The sequence below is a fragment of the Arachis hypogaea genome, chromosome 9 (genome assembly GCF_003086295.3).
Source record: "Arachis hypogaea cultivar Tifrunner chromosome 9, arahy.Tifrunner.gnm2.J5K5, whole genome shotgun sequence".
Classification (NCBI taxonomy): domain Eukaryota; kingdom Viridiplantae; phylum Streptophyta; class Magnoliopsida; order Fabales; family Fabaceae; genus Arachis; species Arachis hypogaea.
Genome location: NC_092044.1, coordinates 31,254,603 through 31,271,712, shown reverse-complemented (window position 1 = coordinate 31,271,712; position 17,110 = coordinate 31,254,603). Strand labels below are relative to the sequence as shown.

At 33.8% G+C, this 17,110-nt stretch overlaps 1 long non-coding RNA gene across 1 annotated transcript; it reads left to right on the top strand.

Moving 5' to 3' along the window:
- Positions 1-14,450: 14,450 nt before the first annotated feature.
- On the top strand, positions 14,451-15,160 carry LOC140174961 (uncharacterized). The gene is made up of 2 exons (XR_011865117.1): positions 14,451-14,608; positions 14,706-15,160. It is a non-coding gene; the product is annotated as an uncharacterized lncRNA (long non-coding RNA).
- The last annotated feature ends 1,950 nt before the right edge of the window (positions 15,161-17,110 follow it).

The following is a 17,110-nucleotide window of genomic DNA, read 5'->3' as shown; positions in this document are numbered from 1 at the left end:
TTCAGTTTTGCCTTAGCCCAGCGGTTTTTTTTTCTTTTCTTATGAGAAATCACCTGGGGTTGGAAGAGAAAAAAGAGAGAGAAGAAAAAGTTTTGGTTCAATAGTAATTGACACTTTGACAATTCAGATAGAAAATAAAATTGAATTACTTAATTAGCAACTAAGTGAATAGTTGGACTTGAACGTGGACCACTGATTTAGGCTTGTTTATGATCTTGGACCAATTACTTTTTTTTCTTTCTTGTTTTGGTCAGATTGCTTGCTTTGGTTTCTTATGAAAAAGATTTGTGATGGTAGAAAATAAATATTGGATCATGATTATGTGTGTATGTGGATCAGATGCTATCTGAGCTTATTTTATTGCTTCTTGAGCCAATTTCAATTAAATTTATTTTTTGTACACTAAACAAAATAATCAAGCACATAATTGGTATTTAATTCAATAATAATATTTTAGTCATCATTTATAATATGTTGTTAATTTTTTAAACTCAACCATCAGTATTTCAATACGTTTTTAAGAATACAATTTCTAAATACTCAAGTGTAAAGCATTTTTCATTCTTAGAATTAATTTCTGGAATGTGTAGAATCACACTCAATTCCCACTTAAATATCAATGCTAACGGGATGAGTAGATATAAATAGCAAGGTGTAACTAACTAAATAATTGTTCCATTCAATCTTTTTTTTTTTAATAAAATTTGCATCAATGAGAATTTCATATTCTATCAAGTTAGTTTTTCGCATATTATCATACTTACACCTTATATAACTGAAATAATAATAATTTTCAAAGATACCAAGACTGGAAACAAAGACCCGTAAAGTTAAACAAAACCAAGTTGAACTGCAACAAGCATGGCTGATTCGCTGTATCGGTTTTCTAAACACAGTTCTTCTCACAGTAGTTAAGATAAAATGATATGGTTAGAATTTAGCTATGAATAATTCTTATAGAGCAAAAGTTTAGGGAACACACTTGTTGTCACAGATAGAAGAATTAATGTCCGTATTGAAAATGGATGATGAGGGCCCATACCTTGTTGAATCTTCAAATGATGTATAATTGATGGACAATAAATCAATAATAGAAGAATGTATCTTGTGTATGAGGCAAGCAAAGGCATCAAGGACAAGAAACAAAGAGACGAACCAAGGGAGCAAAGAAAGAATCCAATGAAGATATTTGTCAGAATGAATAAAATTCATTGGAGATATTAATTAATAACTGCCGCTCTAACAGTAAGACAGTAAATAACATAAAAAAAAAATGATATTCGTACACTAAAATCAATTACTAATGTATTTATATATAAATATATGTATAATTTATTTTAGTATATATTTTATATTGATGACTAATTTTAGTAGCTGATTTTAATATATATACAGTATAATCCAAATTACATACTTTGTGATAAATCACGTGTCAGCAAAAAATATACCTAATCAGCTGTTATTATTAAAAAAACAGAAAATCAACATTTAGTTAATATTAGCTAATTTTAGAATTTAAATTTATAATTTAAGATTTAAGATTTAAATTTAAGATAATTCATATAATTTTTAAAAAAATTATTATACTAAAATGAAAAAATTTTGAGTTCGACTTTTACAGTTAACGAAATACAATTTTTTCATAATATATAATAAAAAAATATTTCTAAAAAATATTCACCAATTATAATAGTAGAGGAAGATAAAAAATATATATAAAGTTGATGCACAACTTTTTTTTAATTATTTTTTATTATATATGATTTATAAACATTATTTTATTCTATTTTCAAATCTTAAATCCAAAATATTTTAGTTAACTTATAAGCAACTTACTAGTTAATTACTGAATACTGAGTTAAACCCCAGAATGGTTCTTGAGATTGGCGTTTTACACTGAAATCGTTCCTGAAATTCCAATTGTACCAATTACGTCCCTGAGATTGAAAAAAAATACATCATAGTAGTCCCTGATCTATTTTTCATTAATGACGTGATGACATGGCATAATGATGTGGACTGTAAGTGACACGTGTCACTTCATGATTTGGCCACGTGTAATAGTAGGACGATGTGGTGACCAGTGACACGTGGCATGTTGACGTGGATTGTTGTGCCACGTGTCACAATGTTATTTGGCCATATGTCGCAACAGTATTTGTCCACGTGTCATCCATTATGCCATCGTTGTATATGCACCAAATTAGTCCCTCACTTTGTATTAAGTGACTCATTTTAGTCCCTGAAATTGAATGTCGTGCACCAAACTAGTCCCTTCACCAATTTTTTCTCATTTTTTTAAATTTAAAATTTTAATATCTTGGATACACTAATTTCAATTCTATTTTTTCATATATCGCTTAAATACAAGTGCTTTTATAAAAAAATTTAAGATTTTAGTTTTAATTATATAATTTTTTTAATAATTTAATATTGGTAAATTTTGTAATATATAAGTATGTTATTATAAAAAAATAATTATATGATTGATTAGACACATTTTTTTCATAAAAAACATGTGTTTTTAACAAGAAATTAATAATTAAAATAAATATTTTTTTTATGAAATACACGTTTTCGTTATGTATAAATGAGCTAGATTGAAGGCACTTCAACCACCCTCACTACCACTCTTGATCTCTGCAGTCTAGACGAAAGAGGTCGGAGATGATAATGAGGGAAGCTTGAAATGCCTTCACGTCAACTCCAAGACGGCGGCTATTAGAGGTATCCGCAAGAAAAAAAATATTTTATAAAAGTACTGAAAGAGGTTGGAGATGGTAGTGAAGGTGCTTGAAAAGCCTTCACGTTAACTCCAAGTCAGCGAATAGGGTATTCGCAAGAGAAAAAATATTTTATAAAAACACTTTTATTTGAAGAACGGTGAAAAAATAGAATTGAAATTAATGCATTCAAAAATATTGAGAAATTTAAATATATAGAAAAAAATGAGAAAAAATTGATGAAGGGACTAGTTTGGTGCACGACATTCAATTTCAGGGACTAAAATGAGTTACTTAATGCAAAGTGAGGGACTAATTTGGTGCATATACAACGATGGCATAATGGATGACACGTGGACAAATACTGTTGCGACACGTGGCCAAATAACATTGTGACACATGGCATAAGAATCCACGTCAACATACCACGTGTCACTGGTCACCACATCATCCTACTATTACACGTGGCCAAATCATGAAGTGATATGTGTCACTTACAGTCCATGTCATCATGCCATGTCATCACGTCGTTAATGAAAAATGGGTCAGAGACTATTATGGTGCATTTTTTTCAATTTCAGGGACATAATTGGTGCAATTAGAATCTCAAAGACGATTTCAATGCAAAATGCCAATCTCAAAGACCATTTTGGACTTTAACTCATTAATTACTACTTACTACCTTTACAAAAACATGTAAATATTTGTCATGCCTCATGATCCTTGTCTCCATAAACTCTGCCTCATTTGCTTTGTCGTGTCCTTTTATTTACTCTCCTTCATTTAACTATTTATTTTTCCATAACTACTTTTTTTTTTCTCCCTGCCTTCCCTGAATGATATAGGTCATGATGTCTCTTAAAAAATATCGTTGAGATTTAATGTTATGCTATAAAGATCAGTAATCATGTGCCTAATTTTAGGGTACAATTGAAAGTTATCACCAATTAAAAGAAACCTTTCTTTCTTTCTTTCTCCTATTGAGGAAGAATTGAGAATTATCTATTTAGAATATTGGAAAATAAAAGCATAGTGAATAATCCCATATTAGAAGAGTTTAGGATCAGAGAAATAATGATAGTGTTAGAAAGATGGGAATTATTTTTTAGGTATTGATCCTAATAGATTTGTAATATAGTATTTTTTTCAGAGCCGACGTCTTAATAGCTCCACTCTACGATACTTTTTTCACTCAGTTTTTTGGTGATCCGAATTCTTGTATTTTGGTTGGATGATTCTTAATGAAAACACTAATATGAGGAGCTATAATATCGTGAGAGAACCATCACTGTAAAAGTTAGTTCGTATGATAGAAGAGTCTATAATTTTATGAGACTCTTTTTTCAAATATTAGTTCCCGATATAAAATTCTTTTCCAAAAATTGGTCCTATATATGAAATTTATAACACGTGTGTGGTGTAAAGCTATTTGGTTTTGAAAAGAAAATGTGCATAGTCCAATATTATATATATTATGCTATACAATATTTGAAAATTGAAAATCAAATTGGGTTATGGAAAGAAATTATTTGTATTCGGTAGGTCGGGTATCGGACGGTTCGAAGGGATCCTCGGGTGGATAGGTGGGGTGTGGCCTAGGATTGAGCCGCGAGGGTGGAGCTGGAGTCGCCGACGTCCCGAGCTTCTGATGTGGAGAAAAGGGAGGTGTCACCTGCAAGGACACTCCGACGCTCTAGTCAGTCTCGTGTGCAGGCGAAAAATGAGAGAGTGGTATGTGACATACCTTGGGGGAGGGGTAGTGCCCTCCCTATATATACCGTGTCAGAAATGGACCCCGCAAGGACAGACCCACCTTCCTCGAAATTTCCTCATACAGCTGTAGTGGAGAGCTGTTAAGGACGCGTATCCGCTGCTCGTACCCGACCGTTCGAGTTGGGTAATCAGTGGGTCGGGTCGGCCAGTAAACAGTCTGGATTGGACCGTAACAGTTTGAATTGAAGATAACGTTGGCATATTGGATGGAGATCAAAAGAAGAGGACATACAAACTGATAGATTAAGCACATTGTCAGATCTTGAATGGTTAATGGTCATTTTACCCCTAATAGCGATGCCGTAGGGAACATGGGTGGCTCCTTTTTGGGTGATTTGGTTGAGGAAGAAAGAGTGGTACAGATATCAATTTTCAAAACTTTAAGCCAGCAAATATAGATATTGTATTAAACAAATTTTATTTTGCCTTTTTCTTTTTCTTATTTTTTAGTTTAGTTTATTCTCTTGGAGATCCTTGAACCAGTGAACCTTGAGTATTCCTTTTGTTTTGTTGAATACTCATTAATTACTCACCTAAAAAAATTTAACTTAAGGTTATAACTTATAAATTTTCATTTTTTTTAGTATTAAAGGAAAAGATTAAACATTCAATATAAATATATATATATATATTAGTTTTTTTTAACAATAAATACATATTTTTTATTTTATTAATTAAAAATAACTTAAATATACAATTAATTAATGATTCTATTTTGAAAGATCTTATGTTTTGCATTAGAATTGTAAAATATCACGTCAAATTTTGATTTTTGTAGTTTTTTTAGAATATGTCTTCTTGTATTTGCTACATATTTTACCGACAGGATAATTTTTTAAGGGTCAAAAACTCAAGACACCATTTCTCCATTTCTCTCTTTTTGAATCTATTTTCTCAAAAGCTGAGAACCAAAATAGTAAATCGCTCTAATAAGGTAATTTAAAATAAACTCAGGTCAGTTTAGGTAATCAACTTAATTAAATTTATTTTGATAAAATAATTTAAATAATAAATGATTCTGTTAAAAGTAACTTATAAATAAATTATTTTGTGTTTGGATTTTTAACTCTAAAAGTACTTATTTTATAGAAATGTGATGAAAAGTAAAAGTATTATGAGAGAAGTCATTTTTTAACTTCTTTATAAACTTCTAAATAGCTTCTTAAAAAGTTACAATTTAGTTTTAAAAATTGCACCCGACATTAATACTACTACTTTTCATAAGTCAAAAATTAAAAAAAAGTTACTTCTAAAATTTCTCAAACGGACCCTCAATCCATTTATAGATTTCCACTCTCAACAACTTTCGGCCGAAGCCAGCAGCCTCACTGACTAACCATATAATTCACCTATATATGTAATATTTATTCTAGGCCAACATCCCGATTACATTATTTTCATGCATAATGTGTTGCCACCTTTGTTTTTTTTTTTTTTTTTTTTTTTCAATTTTCGGTTATAAGTATGTTTTGAAAAATGAATAATCAATGGGTCAATGAGGACCTTCAAATTCCAGTTTCCATGGAGTGGTACAGACTACAGATTATTATGTGGGGTTTAAAAATATAACTTAAAGAATAATATGTGAACAACCCCAAACCCAAATGCCTGATCATTTCCCACCATACAAAATAAAAATCAGACTTTAAAATTCAGATTTGACAAAAAAAAAAATCGGTGGTTCTCTCGTATGTCCATGCTTTTTGACAAAAAAAAATTAGATAAAGACGTAAAAGTATGTTTTTTAATTTATCTTTAACATTTTAAATAAGTTTTAATTTTATATTTACGGTCAATTTTTTAACCGTCAATATTAATAATTTTTTTTAATTTTATTCTTAATCAAAATTCTAATTTTAATCTTAATCTATTTAAAAAATCTATTCTAATCCCAATTTCATTATCAATCCCACTCTTCATCATCTTATCCTCCTCTTCGATTATTATTACTATCACTCTCCCTTTAACAACTACCACCACTCACACATCTCTATTTTTACTAACACTAACTCAAGAGAGCGTAAAAAGAAAAAAGATAAAAATAGAGAAAAAAACTCAAAGGAAGAAGTAAGAAGAGAGAGAGACCTTCGCCGTGAGGAGCTCATTGAAAGGACATCGAAACCGGCGCAAGTGTCTCTTCTCTCTAAAAACGCTGTTAAAGTTGTTTATAGCCACTGCCTCTCTTTATGATTTATCTCTCTCTTTCTCTCTCTCCTCCCAAACTCACCGACGGTTCAATGGCAATGGCAACCCTTGCTAGTGGTGATTTTCTTTTTACTTTTTTCCCTTTTTTCTTCTCTAAGTTTCTTCTTTTTTCTTTTCACGCTCTTTCTCTCTGTCCATGAGTGTGTATTATGTAATATCCAATCTAATCGAAATTAATTAAATAATGAGTTAAGTAGGAGCGAATATGGTTGGAAGATTTGGCAATTGGAATTTGATGATTTAAATATGATATTTGGATTCAGTGAATTTTTTCAAGTCGGAAAACATAGTTTTCTGCGTAAAAGCGCACAGTAAAATTTTGACCGGAAGTACCGGCTGAGATCTGTCTGGTACTGCAGTTGAGAAAATTAATTATGAGTAAATAAGATTAAGAAATGAGGAATTATAATTAGGGGAGGTAGAAATATTTGAAGTGCGATTTAGAGAGCTAATCTTAAAGGTTTTGGTCCAAAATTGGGCCAATAGACAAAAATAAGTGAACTGGGCCTAAGTGGGTCCAAGACCCAACATATATAAACATTAGTTATGAGCATTTCAGCTCATTTTACCCTAAAAGAGAGGTTTGGGCGCTGAAATAGAGAAGAGAGAAGAGAAAAGAGAAAACCTAACTCTCTTTGATCTTCAAACCACCATAACTTGAGCTACGGAGCTCCGATTGACGAGCCGTTTGCGGTCACGCATCGCTCTTCTCATCCTCTACAATTATATCTAAGTTTTGTGGTGAGTAATCCACTGTCCTCTGCCCAGTTTTCATTTTCCTCTTCAAATTCGAATTTGGTTTGGGTTTTGAGGAAACCTTGTGATTTTGGTTGTTTAGGAGTTCTCTAGTATGAACCATGGGTGATATTCATCACAAACTTCAGTGGGTTAAGGTAAGAAACCCTCCAACTCTTGTGATTTGTTACTTTTATGAGCCCTAGGTTGATGTATGTATGTGATATTGGTTATGTTAGTGTATTTGATGATTTTGGTGCACAGTTGGGAGATTGATATTGCTTGAGGAGCTTTGGTGAGGCTTGAAACTAGGGTTGGTAGAGACTTTCAAAGAAGAGGCTCAATTGGTTTGGCTACAAGAGGTACGGTTTAAATTTCATTTAAGTACCGTGTGGTGTGATGAGAATTCCTAGGCTAGATGCCCCTAGAATTCAGTTTGGATTGTGTAAATGGTTGGTGCTAATATGCATAGTTGGTATGTAATGTGAATTAATGATTGGGTTGAGAATTGTGTGGCCTTGTATGCTTGGTGTATTGAAAATTTGATGTTTTGGATAATGAGTATTGATTTGTAGTTTATGCATTTTAAATTGTGAAATTGGGCCGGAGGCCGTAAATTTTGGGCCGGAGGCCGGAAAGAGGTAAGGAAGGTAAGTTGATGTGTGCATTGTATGATGACACAAGTGATTGGATGAATTTCAGATAATGAATATATGAATGATTGGGTTGGTTATTGAATAATGAGGTTTGAGGAGTTGAAGTGTGGAAATTGGTAATTTTGGGTGAAATTGTATAGATGAGGTATGTTTGATTTTGGTTGAGATATATTATGTGGTCATATATGTGAGTATGATTATTGATGTCTTGATGGTATGATAATGCATGAGAGATATGTATGTTGTGATATATGCTTGAGGAATGATTAAGGTTGATTTGGGGGGTGAAACCACGTGATAGTGAGTATGATATTGATTATGTGTAATGATGGTTGATTGAAAATAGTATTGTTGAAAATTGAAATGAGGAAGGGTGTATGACATGTTGATATGTTTGTAATTTAGCCATTTGTTTGAAATAGGTAAAAATGGTTATATGGTGGTTTTGTGAATCGTGGTAAAGTGTTAATGTATGAGTTGAGGAGGCTTGATGTTGATTTTGGTATATTTTGATTGGTTTCAAAAAAGGGTTGAAATTGTCATGTTTTGGTTGATTTTGAAAAGAGTTGAAAATGGCGTGTTTTGAAAATGGCACTTTGTGGTTTTGTATGAAAAACATGGTTTTTGGTCATACTTTGACGAGACATAACTTGGACTACGGATCTCTGTTTTGTGCCAAATCTATTTAGAAATGAAATTGGATCCGGGATGTCCATGTCGTTCGAAGAACGGGTGAAAAACGATTTAAAATGAGAAAGTTATGTCCGTTGGGAGATTGGGGGCTGAATCTGTGAATTCTGCAGCTTTTAACTTAGAAAATTTTTAGCAGAATGGCCCCTCGCGCGTAGGCGCACTTGGCGCGTACACGCTGTTCTTTCAGAAAACGCCATCCACGCGTGCGCGTGGTGTGCGCGGGCGCGCCGATGTGCTGCACCCAATGCCCAGCCATTTTCCAGAGGGTTGTGCCTGAACTGTGCCTGTTTTGTGCCTGGGGCACGAGAGCACCCACGCGTTCGCGTGGTGGACGCGTGCGCGTCGTTGGGTATTTTTCAATCCACGTGTTAGCGTGCATGACGCATACGCGTCGATGAGTTTTGTGGCCATCCACGCGTGCGCGAGGAGTTCGCGTACGCGTGGCCCTGTTTTCATCCCAAAGTTGATTTTTGAGTTTTAAAAACTAAATCTCATACTTCTAAGCCTCCGATCTCACCCCTTATGTATTAAATCATTATGATATGCCTAGCAATGAGAAAGGAGCTAGGGGATGTGGTTACTTATGAGTGAAGCAAGGGGAAAAGTTATGATCAATGATGATCACCGATGATTATATGAGATATGGAGGATGACGGTAGAAGTACCGTGTATGCCATGAGCCGAAGGGCTATATTTATTGATAAATGGCTGGTTCTTGATTGAACCATGAGCCGGATGGCTGAGTTATTGCCGGGTCACGGCAAATCCATTATTGATTATGGCTGAGTATAAATGCATATATGATTAATGAATGAATGTGTTAAATGGATAATAATGGAAAATGTTGAAATGTGATGTGTAATCCTGGGTAGTAGGCAGTGGCATTGTCCACTTACTCTGGGTATGAGACGGAAAAGGATGTATATGATAAATGAGTTAATTATGGAGTTTTGAATGAATGTAACTCTGATACCTGGGTAGTAGTAAGGGTTGGGGTTCGTCCCACTTGCTCCAGGTTAATGTTTGAGATTTGATAACAATGAGGATTGATAATATGAATTGAGATTGAATGAATATATGTTTGAGATACATGGGCAGTAGCAAGGGTTGTGGTTCGTCCCGTTTGCTCTGGGTTAATGCTTAAGATACCTGGGCAGTAGCAAAGGTTGTGATTCGTCCCACTTGCTCCAGGTCAGAGATTGTGACGCCTGGGTAGTAGCGGCAGTAGTGGTGAATCCACTCGCTCCAGGTTGAGCTTTTAAACACCCACCTGGGTAGTAGCCGCAGTAGTGGTTGTTCCACTGGCTCTGGGTTGAGCGGGTAGTAGCAAGGGGGTTGTAGCTCAAACCTACTTACTCCGCAAGGGGTGTTTCTGTCCAATGGTTAGCTACCAGGACATGTCGGGTTGGCTATATAACCGACAGATGATATCATCAGCCATAGGGCAGGCATACATCATTTGCATATGTTTAAATTGTTTGGGTTTGCCTATTTGTTTTGGATTTCTACATCATATATGCTATGTTACCTGATTATGTGCTACTTGTTCTACTTGTACCTTATTTGTGTATTACTTGTCTGTATTGCTTGTGTTTGTACAACTGAGAGATCCCTCATGTTGGTGTCGGTGGATGTTGAGGGCTGTTCTTAATGAGATGAATTGATGATGCGATTGCATGATGATGATGATCTTTGAATGAGATAATTTGAGCCCCCTGGGTAGACGCAGTGATGTGATTTCACTAGCTCCAGGCGAGGGTATGATGTATTGATATAGAGTTGTTGAGGCAGAACAACTGGTGATGGTTTGCTTATGATTCTGAGTCTGATTCGTGGAAGAATCAGCGAGTTGGGAAACATGTGTAACATGAACTAGATTTAGTATCCCCTTACGACAGATGCCTATTTATGGATTAGTGAGAATCTAGGCTGGATACTTGGTGAAAAGGAGTTTAGGATGCTTAGTGAGTTTTTATTGCAGTGCATTGTATTTATTTGGCACTTTTACCGTACTAGGAACCCATGGGCCCGGGGTTCTCATTCCGTATATATCTCTTGTTTTTCAGATATAAGTTCAGGTGCTCAGAAGTGAGCTGCGGTTCGTCTGCGAGACGGCGAAGATATTTTTTCTCTACTTTGTGTTTTGCTTAGAATCTCTCCACCTTTGTTTTGAAAAGATTATATTATGTGTTGAACTCTTTTGGAACTTGCCTATAGAGGCTCTTATGTTTCCTTTGGGAGAGATTAGGATGTACTGTTGTTAGTTACTTTCATACTGTACCCTAGCCGGCCTAAACTTCACAGGTCGCGACTAGTGGCTATTTACTTATGTTATATATATCTATCCGTTATCTATCTCTTAATCTCCTTTATGCCTTGTCCGTATATCGCTTTCGACTTCACAGTTTAACTTTTCGTTGTCGAAACGTGAGTGATACATCTTCGCGATTTTATTTCTACTCTTTTCAGGCTTCTCGATTAATACTCCTTTATATATATATATATATATATATATATATATATATATATATATATATATATATATATATATATATATATATATATTAAAAATCCACCTGAGAGTCGTACCACCGTAATATCATTGACTTATGACTCGAGCATAAGGATTTGAATATTAGGGTGTTACATTATGGTATCAGAGCAGTTCATCCTCGTGAGCCTGAGGGATGGAACTGCTTATGCTTCAATGCATACTCTGAGTCTGTGCCTGTGCTAGTTAGGGTATCTAACCGATACATCTAGCATGAAGTCCATGAGTGTACCTTTGGTACTTTGAAGCACTATACTTCCGATATTGAGACTGATCAACTTGATATCGATTGTTTGGTGTGTATAGGAACCATATGGCGCCTCGTGGACCCAGTCGGGGACGTGAGAGAGATCGTACTAGTACACAGGAACCGGAAATCAACCCGAATAACCCGGTAAACCTTATGGTGGCATTGGAGAATATGGCTGCTGCTATGCAAGCCACTACGGAGGCTCTTGGGCAATAGATAAACAATAATGGCAATGGCGAAAGGAAAGCTCAGGACCCGATGACACTGACAACTTTCTTAAAGGTTAATCCACCTAAGTTCAAGGGAACCATCAATCCGACTGAAGCTGATACTTGGTTTCAGGCCATGGAGCGAGCACTGCAAGCGTAGTTGGTACCTGAAGAGCAGCGTGTTGAATTTGCTACCTATCTGCTCATGAGGGAAGCATCGCATTGGTGGCAAGGGGCTCGACGTCTCCTACAACGGGGGAATGATCTTATCACTTGGGATGCCTTCCAGGTGGAATTCTATAAGAAGTACTTTCCAAATTCCGCCAGGACAGCCAAGGAATTGGAGTTACTACAGTTGAAGCAAGGTGGTATGTCCGTATCTGAGTATACAGACAAATTTGAGGAGCTATTCAGGTTTTCCCACATGTGTCAGGGAGCTCCGGGAGACTTCAAGGAATGAAAATGCATTAAGTATGAAGGAGGGCTCCGGAGCGACATCTTGAGTTCAGTGGGACTAATGGAGGTCCGAATTTTTTTAGAGTTGGTGAATAAGAGCAGACTTGCTGAAGAGTGTGTGAAGAGGATGGTTGCAGAGAAAGGAAGTCATAGAGAGCACAACCAAGGATTCGCACCAAGGGGTCGAGAGTTTAAGGAGAGAGGATACATACAACACTTTCCCCAAGGACGGAATAACTTTGCGACGAGTGAGGAGTCCCAAAGGAATGGTAAGGGAAAACGGGCAGCGGCTGCTTCTAATGTTTTGAGCTGTCAGAGGTGTAGAAGTCATCACCCAAATAGGCCATGCCGATTGGGGTTAGGCGTATGTTACAAGTGCGGGTTACCAGGGCATGTATCAAGAAATTACCAACAAGGAGAGAGTCAGGATGTGGGCCGATTGCGGCAGTAAGATTGAGGTAATTGCAATAATCAGGCTTAAATGGTAGTGTGTGATTTTATAATACCGCCTGTACAGTAAAACTGGGAATGTCGAGCTTAATATTAGACTGAGAAGCAAACCGGATGGTCTGAGTAAGGAATTGCCTTAATACAAATAGATAGATGCATGTGATGTAAATGATTTTCTGTTGAGAATGATGTGTTGTGTTTGTTATGTAGTTGGTTGATTTCTAGATTTTTGGTAAAACGGATTGAACCTGTGACTTTTAGTTCCTTTGATTTAAATAGATAAGAAATGGTCCTAAATGATGGATTTGGAAACGATGATTTGAAATGCCAGTCATGCTAAGTTGTGGTTGGGTACTTGAGGAAATAAGTGATGGAGCTAATACTTGACGAGAAATTAAAGTGGCATAGCGGAAGCTTGCTAAAAGCGTTAGCATAGTATGGTAATAATAAGGAAAAGTGGGGTATGATTAGAAATGCTTTATGCTTTGAGTACTTAAAAGTTTAGTGAGCTTATACAGATAATGATTCTAGATAATTGGAATTAATTGCGGCTGTGAGCCTTGATGGTTCTGAAACGGATGAGGAAATTATCATTGATGCGTAATTGGATTTAGATGATGATTGAGTGCAAGTTGTCGTGTTTGAGAGATGAGTGCTATGATGTTTGGTCATGGTGACCTTGGATTTAGATCAAGATTTGTAATGATCGGTTTCAGAGGAATCGTTTGGAAACCTTTAAATTGCAATGCTGATGCGGTACTGAGATTGGTTTGAGAGAACCCGTGACGGGTGGTAAACTCCAATTTTTGGGGAGGTTCTGTTAAATTTTTTTCCAAGAATTTGAAGGAGTGTTGGTTAGATTTTTGAAAATGATTTTTGATCTGAGTAACTTCAACAAAAGAGATGTGTCTCGAAAGCTTTTATAGATTAGTAAAGGAAAGTGGATTCTTAAGAATTTGTCAGCTTGTTAGTCCAAACTCATTGAATTCTAAAAACGAAGAAAGCTTTGATTGATTATAGTGATGTGGGATGATGGCTATGATTAACGATGATGGCAATATTATTGATGACATGATTTGAGATTTAATAGGGTGTGGGTTGATGAGACGGTAAAAGTAAGGAACGAGGCTGTTGGTCAGCATTGAACGAACGACCAAGACCCTCAGGAATGGAGAAATCAGAGCGCGGCAAAGAAAGCGCGCAGAGTAAAAGGACCTTGGAACTTTTATGCGTTTGATATAAAGGCATATTATGCTCGCGTACTCGTAGTGATGGATGGAATTTTCGAGGGCGAAAATTTTTGTTAGGGGGTAAAATATAATACCCGGTCTAACCGAAATTAATTAAATAATGAGTTAAGTAGGAGCGAATATGGTTGGAAGATTTGGTAATTGGAATTTGATGATTTAAATATGATATTTGGATTCAGTGAATTTTTCCGAGTCAGAAAACATAGTTTTCTGCGTAAAAGTGCGCAGTGAAATTTTGACCGGAAGTACCGGCTGAGATCTGTCTGGTACTGCAGCTGAGAAAATTGATTATGAGTAAATAAGATTAAGAAATGAGGAATTATAATTAGGGGAGGTAGAAATATTTGAAGTGCGATTTAGAGCGCTAATCTTAAAGGTTTTGGTCCAAAATTGGGCCAACGGACAAAATTAAGTAAACTGGGCCTAAGTGGGCCCAAGACCCAATATATATAAACATTAGTTATGAGCATTTCAGCTCATTTTACCCTAAAAGAGAGGTTGGGGCGCTGAAATAGAGAAGAGAGAAGAGAAGAGAGAAAACCTAACTCTCTTTGATCTTCAAACCACCATAACTTGAGCTACGGAGCTCCGATTGACGAGCCGTTTGTGGCCACGCGTTGCTCTTCTCATCCTCTACAATTATAGCTAAGTTTTGTGGTGAGTAATATACTGTCCTCTGCCCAGTTTTTATTTTTCTCTTCAAATTCGAATTTGGTTTGGGTTTTGAGGAAACCTTGTGATTTTGGTTATTTAGGAGTGCTCTAGTATGAACCATGGGTAATATTCATCACAAACTTCAGTGGGTTAAGGTAAGAAACCCTCCAATCCTTGTGATTTGTCACTTTTATGAGCCCTAGGTTGATGTATGTATGAGATATTGGTTATGTTAGTGTATTTGATGATTTTGGTGCACAATTGGGAGATTGATGTTGCTTGAGGAGCTTTGGTGAGGCTTGAAACTAGGGTTGGTGGAGACTTCCAAAGAAGAGGCTCAATTGGTTTGGCTATAAGAGGTACGGTTTAAGTTTCATTTAAGTACCGTGTGGTGTGATGAGAAGTCCTAGGCTAGATGCCCCTAGAATTAAGTTTGGATTGTGTAAATGGTTGGTGCTAATATGTATAGTTGGTATGTAATGTGAATTAATGATTGGATTGAGAATTATGTGGCCTTGTATGCTTGGTGTATTTAAAATTTGATGTTTTGGGTAATGAGTATTGATTTGTGGTTTATGCATTTTAAATTGTGAAATTGGAGAGGAAGGAGGAAGATGGGAAAAAGGGTTTAAAAAAGATTTAAAGGAGGAGCTCAATGTTTGCAAACGCAGAATAAATTAGCAAGAAACTTCGTTATACAAAGATTTAAAGATACCTTTGGAAGTCCACCAATTTTCAGTGCTATATCAAGAGCAAAAGGGGAAGAGGAGAGAAGAAGATGAAGAATACTGAAACTTTCATAGGCGTGAACAAGAGGGTTTTTAAACCAAGATGAAGAACAATTTTGTTTTTTTTTTTTGTTTTTTTAATATGTTTAACTTAGATGAAGAATAATTTTGATTTTTTGTTTTTTTAATATGTTTTTGTTTTGTTGTTTCAATTATTTGAAACTATAAACTTAGGGTTAATTGAATTCTAAAACTTGATTAATTTAAAAGGGTATTTTTGTTTAATCAAATAAAGGAAGGAGGTTTAAGACTTTTTATAAAATTAAATTAAAAATATATTTTTATTTTAATTTAATTAAAAGGGTGTATTAGTAAAAGTGGTGATATAATATATATTTAAAAAAGAAAAAATTAAATGCTGAAATGGAAAAAAATGCCACATAACTTATTACTATTTGTCCCTATTTTAAATATATCGATACGTATGAATTTATCATCGTACCGTAGCAATCACCAAATTTAAATGTTAAAAATAATTTTAAAAAACTTTAAAAATATTAAAAACAAAAATATATTTTACTTAAAATAATTCATCTCACATGACATATATATTATTTTATGATGATATATTTAAGTTATATAACATTAATTATTTCTACAAATCTTTCCCTATATTTCCGGTCATGTCTATTTTTTTAATATAATTAAAATATTCTTATATTCTTTTTCTTTTAATTAATTATCTTAATTAAATTAAATTAAATCATTAATTATTTTTTAATAATAAAATAAAATAAGTAATAAGATACAATTAAAAAACATTGTATAAATAACTGTAATCTTTAAATTTTAAATTTTAAATTCTATCATAAAAATTTTACAATTATCTTTATATAAAAATATATTTTATTAATTATTAGATAATAAATTATAAAATTTAATTTTAATATATTATGAAAATATTATTTTTATTTAAAGTATGACTAAATAAATAAATCATACTCTTAACACAAATATTTTTATAAAAACATATTTTTAATATTTTTATTTAAATAAATGCCATATTTTGATAGTTATAGTTTAATCTATATCTTACTATAATACAAAAATGGGTAGTTCCCATCTCATTTCCTTATACATGACATGTATATACTAGATACTTTTTGACAAACAAAAACGAAAAACTCTACAATGACATATATCCAACGTTCTAAAACGAAACCCATGATCAAATCGCTATCAATGGTTCAACCAATTTAATAGTAGTTCAATTAAAATAAATGAATTATAATAAATTAATATATTAAATTATAAATAAATACAAAACATATAAATATATTTTAATATAAATTTAAAAATAAAAAAATAAAAAATACAATATTAATCAAAATTTTATAATTTTATTGTTGGAAATAAGTATATATTAAATAATTTGTTATTATTATTATATTAAAGAGTTAATATAATAAGATTCTTGATAAAATTTAGAGATTTATCATTGTGATGGTGATCATAATATTGAGAGATAAATCTTTTATAATTTAATCTAAATTATTCTTGGTTATAGGATTATTAAAAGAGACATTAATAATCCAAAAATATCAATATATATATATATATAATGGTCTTTATTATTAGATGAAAATTAATAGATCTTATTTATTAAATTATATATAGATGTGTATATAGAGATATGACAATTGAACTAACTCACTTTGAGAATTTCGAATGATTATAATTACTGCATATCGGTCAACGAAAATGTTTGGTAACCAAA